Genomic DNA, 6,118 nt, shown 5'->3' with positions numbered 1-6,118 from the left:
CATCATGCTACCTGACTTCAAACTATACTACAAGCCTACAGTAACCAAAACACCATGGTACTGGTACCAGGGCAGTGATATAGACCAATGGAACAGAATAGAGCCCTCAGAAATACTACCACACATCTACAACCATCTGATCTTTGACAAACCTGACAAAAACAAGAAATGGGGAAAGGATTCCCTGTTTAATAAATGGTACTGGGGAAACTGGCTAGCCATATGTAGAAAGCTGAAACTGGATCCCTTCCTTTTACACTTTATACAAAAAACTAATTCAAAATGGATTAAAGACTTAAATGTTAGACCTAAAATCATAAAAACCCTGGAAGAAAACCTAGGCAATACCATTCAGGCCATAGGCATGGGCAAGGACTTCATGACTAAAACACCAAAAGCAATGGCAACAAAAGCCAAAATTGACAAATGGGATCTAATTAAATTAAGGGGTTCTGCACAGCAAAAGAAACTACCGTCAGAGTGAACAGGCAACCTACAGAATGGGAGAAAGTTTTTACAATCTACCCATCTGACAAAGGGCTAATATCCAGAATGTACAAAGAACTTAAACAAATTTACGAGAAAAAATCATAACAACCCCATCAAAAAGTGGGCAAAGGATATGAGGAGACACTTCTCAAAAGAATACATTTATGCAGCCAACAGACACATGAAAAAATAGTCGACATCACTGGCCATCAGAGAAATGCAAATCAAAACCACAATGAGATACCATCTCACACCAGTTAGAATGGCGATCATTAAAAAGTCAGGAAAAAACAGGTGATGGAGAGGATGTGGAGAAATAGAAACACTTTTACACTGTTGGTGGGACTGTAAACTAGTTCAACCATTGTGGAAGACAATGTGGCGATTCCTCAAGGATCTAGAAGTAGAAATATCATTTGACCCAGTCATCCCATTACTGGCTATATACCCAAAGGATTATAAATCATGCTGCTATAAAGACACATGCACACATATGTTTATTGCAGCACTATTCACAATAGCAAAGACTTGGAACCAACCCAAATGTCCATCAATGATAGACTCGATTAAGAAAATGTGGCACATATACACCATGGAATACTATGCAGCCATGCAAAAGGATGAGTTCGTGTCCTTTGTAGGGACATGGATGAAGCTGGAAACCATCATTCTGAGCAAACTATCGAAAGGACAGAAAACCAAACACCGCATGTTCTCGATCATAGGTGGGAACTGAACAATGAGAACACTTGGACACAGGGTGGGGAACATCACACACTGGGGCCTGTCGTGGGGTGGGGGGATGGGGGAGGAATAGCATTAGAAGATATACCTAATGTAAATGATGACTTAATGGGTGCAGCACACCAACATGGCACATGTGTACATACGTAACAAACCTGCAGGTTGTGCACATGTACCGTAGAACTTAAAGTATTAAAAACAAAATCAAAAACTGGTGCAGTGTGGGATACCACGACGGTGGATACAGGCTTTCCTAATAACGCAGTATTGGTTTCCTTGAAGTACCGCGGGTGGGAATGAAAATCCATACGCAGAATAAGTGTCTATTTCTGCAAGATCAAAGTGATGCCCCTTCAATTGTGGAAGCAGACCCAAGTAATCACAGTGCTACCTGGAACCTGACTGATCACTCTGGGACACGGTGCCATAGTGGGGACTCAGTGTTGGTCTCTGCTGCTGGCAGATTGAATAGTGAGCAGTGGCTGTAGTGAGATGGACCTGGTAAGTGAAAGTTCATGTTGCCAAACCCATGAATAATCTTTATGTCAGCCGCCATAATCATTATGCACCATTACCGCTTAGAAGATAGAGGGGTGCACCTAAGGAGGTATGGAGGTGGCTCAAGTAGCTTAGAGTGGCCTCAGCCAAGACCGCAAGTATACGGCTACCTCAGTTCTACAACTTTAAGAAGTTAGACCTGCCTGTAACCCAAATGAGCTTGAAAACGGTTTCTCTCTGAGCCCTCAGTTAGTAAGCAGCCTGGTTCATACCTGAACTTTGATTTTGTGACATCCTAAGCAGAGAAAACAATCCAGGCTGCACGGATTTCTGATCTACAGAACTGCTTATATATTTTGTTGTTTTAAGCTGCTAAATTGAGGATAATTTGTTGTGTAGCATTAACAAATTAATACATGTGGTGCCTGCGTATTCTGAAGTAACAAATGAAAATCAGGCATGATTTTTTTATTTTCTAGTCAACTGGTCACAGGGAACTCCACATGAGACCACAGATGCAGGATCAGAGAAGTTTCTCTTTTTCTGGGCCCAAATCCATGCTAGCAGGGTTTCAGGCACTTGTCAATGGGTCATGGTACTGCACAACACTGAGGTATATGTGAAAACAAGCATCTATTACACAATTCGTTTCTGTGTTCCTTATTTCGTGGTAAGAAAGGCAAGATGTAGGAACCTGCTGTTCACCTTATAAACACCATCTTGACATGCCAGACTCCTAGATCATTATACATTTCACTCAGTCAGAAGGCCCCTGATTTTGTGTGAAAATTATTTCTCACATAATGTCTTGCAAGCGTGTTACTAATTCGTCTGGATTAGTTGCTACCTCCCACTCAGTCAGCATAGTGTCATCAGTGCAAAGAATGGTGTCACATCTGGTATAAGGGATCGGTGGTCAAGGTCCCTTAAGGACTCGCTTAGGATGTAAGCCTAGAGAGTTGATATAAGCTTGAAATAGGAGGTGATAGTACATTGCTGATCTTTCCAGCTGAACCCAAACTCGTTTGTGATAATTACTGAAAGATAAAAAAAACCATTCACCTAATTGATATTCTCTGTCAGGTTCCCAGGGATGTCACAGTTACTAAAGCAACAAAACCACCTGTAGCACAGCAGCTGCAGTACCTCCTGGGTCCAAGCAATTCTCCTGCCTCAACCTCCTGAGCAGCTGGGACTGTAGTTGTGCACCATCACACCTGGCTAATTGTTTGTATTTTTTAGTAGAGACAGGGATTCACCATGTTGGCCAGGCTGGTCTTGAACTCCTGACCTCAAGTGATCCACCTGCCTCAGCTTCCCAAAGCGCTGGGATTATAGGCGTGAACCACTGTGCCTGGCCACAAATCCATGTATTTCTGCACAGGAGAAATAGTTCAGTTGAAAGGGATGGCTGAAGAATCACCAGCCTGTGTCCTTCAAATGCTTGCTGTTACCACCAGTTACTGCAGTCCCTCCAGGAAAGTAGTGTTGCTTGTGAATTATGATTTTTATAAATAGGGCAGTTCTAGTGGCTTCAACTTGGCCTCTCCATCCATAGCATCCCTCACTCCACAGGTCAGAGAACCAATATGGGGATTCTGCCACTCGCTGTGTATGTTCCCAACTATGCATTCTGAAACTGGGAAACAACCAGAGGGTGGATTCATGGACCAACTTAGTCCACTGTACATTGAACCTGATGGAAAACCACGTGGATTCGCTGATGTAAAACCACATGATTACCAGAACAGCTCTTATTAGAAGAGCATAGAGACATTTTGGATATCCTGGAATTAGTACCAGTTCAGAGCCTTTATCAAATAATCCCTGAGAATTCTGATTACTTTTCCACCATGCACTGCCACAGTAAGAACTGGGCACAGATCTGTTGAGGAAGGTCGGGACAATGATTAACAGCATAATTATCAGTCAGTGCAGCATCATCTGTCCTGAAGGGCAAGCCTGCAGTAATGTCTGACTAAAGAAGAGAACCACCGCAAACTCCTCACAGATTTCTGGGCTCCCCATACAAAGTAATTTCTTGCAGCCTTGGTGAAAGTCACGTCCTCTGGACCTACCAGCGTGGCTGAGCAGTTCTTCCATGATAAATTCACTCTAACATTCCAGTGTCCTTAAGCCTTTGGAGTATACAAAGGAAGTCCTTGAATTTCTCCTTAATTGAGGATAGTCAACATTTGCTTCCTTATTTTAGTCAACCAACCAAGCAAACTGCTAGAGCCATCCTTATCCTCTCAAAGAAAAACACTGAATCCAGAGCCTTGGCTTGATGAATCTATACTGATAAATTTGGCGTGTATCAAATTTATTTTCTTCTACCTTCATACCCCACCCTCAAGGAGCATTTTCACACAAAGTCCCTAGGTTTCTGCCTATTAGCATTGGAAAAAAAATCAGTAGTTGTTCTAGTAAATTCTACCCCTACTAAAGGGTCGCGCTATGTACCCTCTAATTTGGGGCTGGTGGAAACTTGAGTCTTACAGGGTTTCAAAGGAAATAAAGGTGGTAGGTGCAGTTTCTCAGGAGGATCAGCAGTGTCCCGCAAGGCCACTACCTCAGATGAGACTATTGCAGGTTCTTCAGGCAGAGGAGAAATAAACTCCTCAGGCGGGAGTGAAGGTGTTTTGTTTTGTTTTGTTTTGTTTTTTACTTTTTTACACCTTTTTTAGGTGTCTGAAAGACATTATCTGACAGAATTTAGGGGTTCAAGGTACCCAGCTTCATCAAAGTCTGCATATATGTCACATTAAAATGTTCAGGATCCCATTCATTCCCAATCAGTGCTCTAACATGAACAGAAGAGACCTTGAGAGATTAGGAATTGCATTCGTGTTGTAATTCAGTCAACCACAGGATTCAGCTTTGGATTTGGTTTTCCCAGATATCAGTTCTGCAGCTACAGGAGATAATGGATTCTTTCGCAGATGCTTTCTAGTCCTTTAGTGGATCTTGATATGGATAAGGCTTTAAGGACCTGAGGTCATAATTTTCTTTTCCTATGTTCTCCAGCACATTTAGAGGCAACCAGTCATCTCCATTGTACTCCTCATTTTCACTACAGTGTTATTTTTTTCTACTTCATTTACTTATCCATTTATTTAGATTTAGAGAAAAGGTGTCTTTCTGTTGCCCAGTTGGAGTGCAGTGGCATGATCCCGACTCACTGCAACCTCCGCCTCCTGTGCTGTGGGCGTCAAGCCACCCAGGCGCGGAGGCAAGAGACCAAAGGCACAAGCCGTTTCAGTATAATAAAGGAAATACATACAATAAGAATAGTTATTCTAGAAATAGATTATAGATGTGATTATATATGAATATTACTAATCATTAGTTTGTAGCATTACTCTTTATTCCAATATCATAATAATCTTTGTTCTACAATGATAACCTAGGAAAAACCAGGCCACACAGAGATTGGAGCTGAAGGGACACGGTGAGAAGTGACCAGAAAAGTGTGAGCCCTGTTATGCCCGGACACGGCCACTAGAGGGCTCCCTGGTCTAGCGGTATCGTCAGTGCCTGGGCCTTACTCTGCCCCCTTGCCTTGTATCCAATGAATAACAGCGCAGCCAGGCAATCGGAGCCACTATGGGTCTCCGCGTCTAGGTGGCAGTGGTCCCCCGGGCCCAGCTGTCTTTTCTTGTATCTCTTTGTCTTGTGTCTTTATATCTACGATCTCTCATCTCCGCAAACGAGGAGAAAAACCCACAGGTCTGGTAGGGCTGGACCCTACACTGAGCCCAAGCAACTTCCCCACCTCAGCCCCCAGAGTAGCTGGGAATATAGGCCTGCACCACCATACTAGACTATTTTTGTACTTTTTAAATTTTTATTTTATTTTACGTTCCGGGATACTTGTTTACGGAAATCACCTACTTGGTCACCTATACCCTGGCATTCTTATAGGTGCTTGAGTGCAAGTAACTAAACGTGATAATTTAAGAAAAGCCCTCGCCACTTGTTGCCGTAGACTACCAGTGCACTTTTACCATTAGAAACAGGGTCATGAAGGCCTTTAAAACAAATCAGATAAAAGAGAGAACTCTAGAAACCCAGAACAATTTCAGAGAATTTCTTCTTAAAATTTTGTTCTTCTGAAATCACACTTAATACCAAAATCTATGTCAATCAAACTTCAACCAGGAAAGCAGAACCAGTAGGCGATAATATCTGTGTGTACAGATTTTTCATAACGAAAGGGCCTTCTGCAATGGTAGGAGCTCATTAAGCAGTCTTTGTAAGATTGCTGTCTCCTAATCTGGTGCTGGAGCAGGGCAGACATGCAGACGAAAAGATTACATGCAGACTGCACCCACAGATATGAGCTGGAAACCCTTAAGAAGACTTACTAAAATCTGTGTCCCTCCTT

Source organism: Rhinopithecus roxellana, chromosome 7 (genome assembly GCF_007565055.1).
Source record: "Rhinopithecus roxellana isolate Shanxi Qingling chromosome 7, ASM756505v1, whole genome shotgun sequence".
Classification (NCBI taxonomy): Eukaryota; Metazoa; Chordata; class Mammalia; order Primates; family Cercopithecidae; genus Rhinopithecus; species Rhinopithecus roxellana.
Note: the sequence above shows the minus strand (reverse complement) of the source record.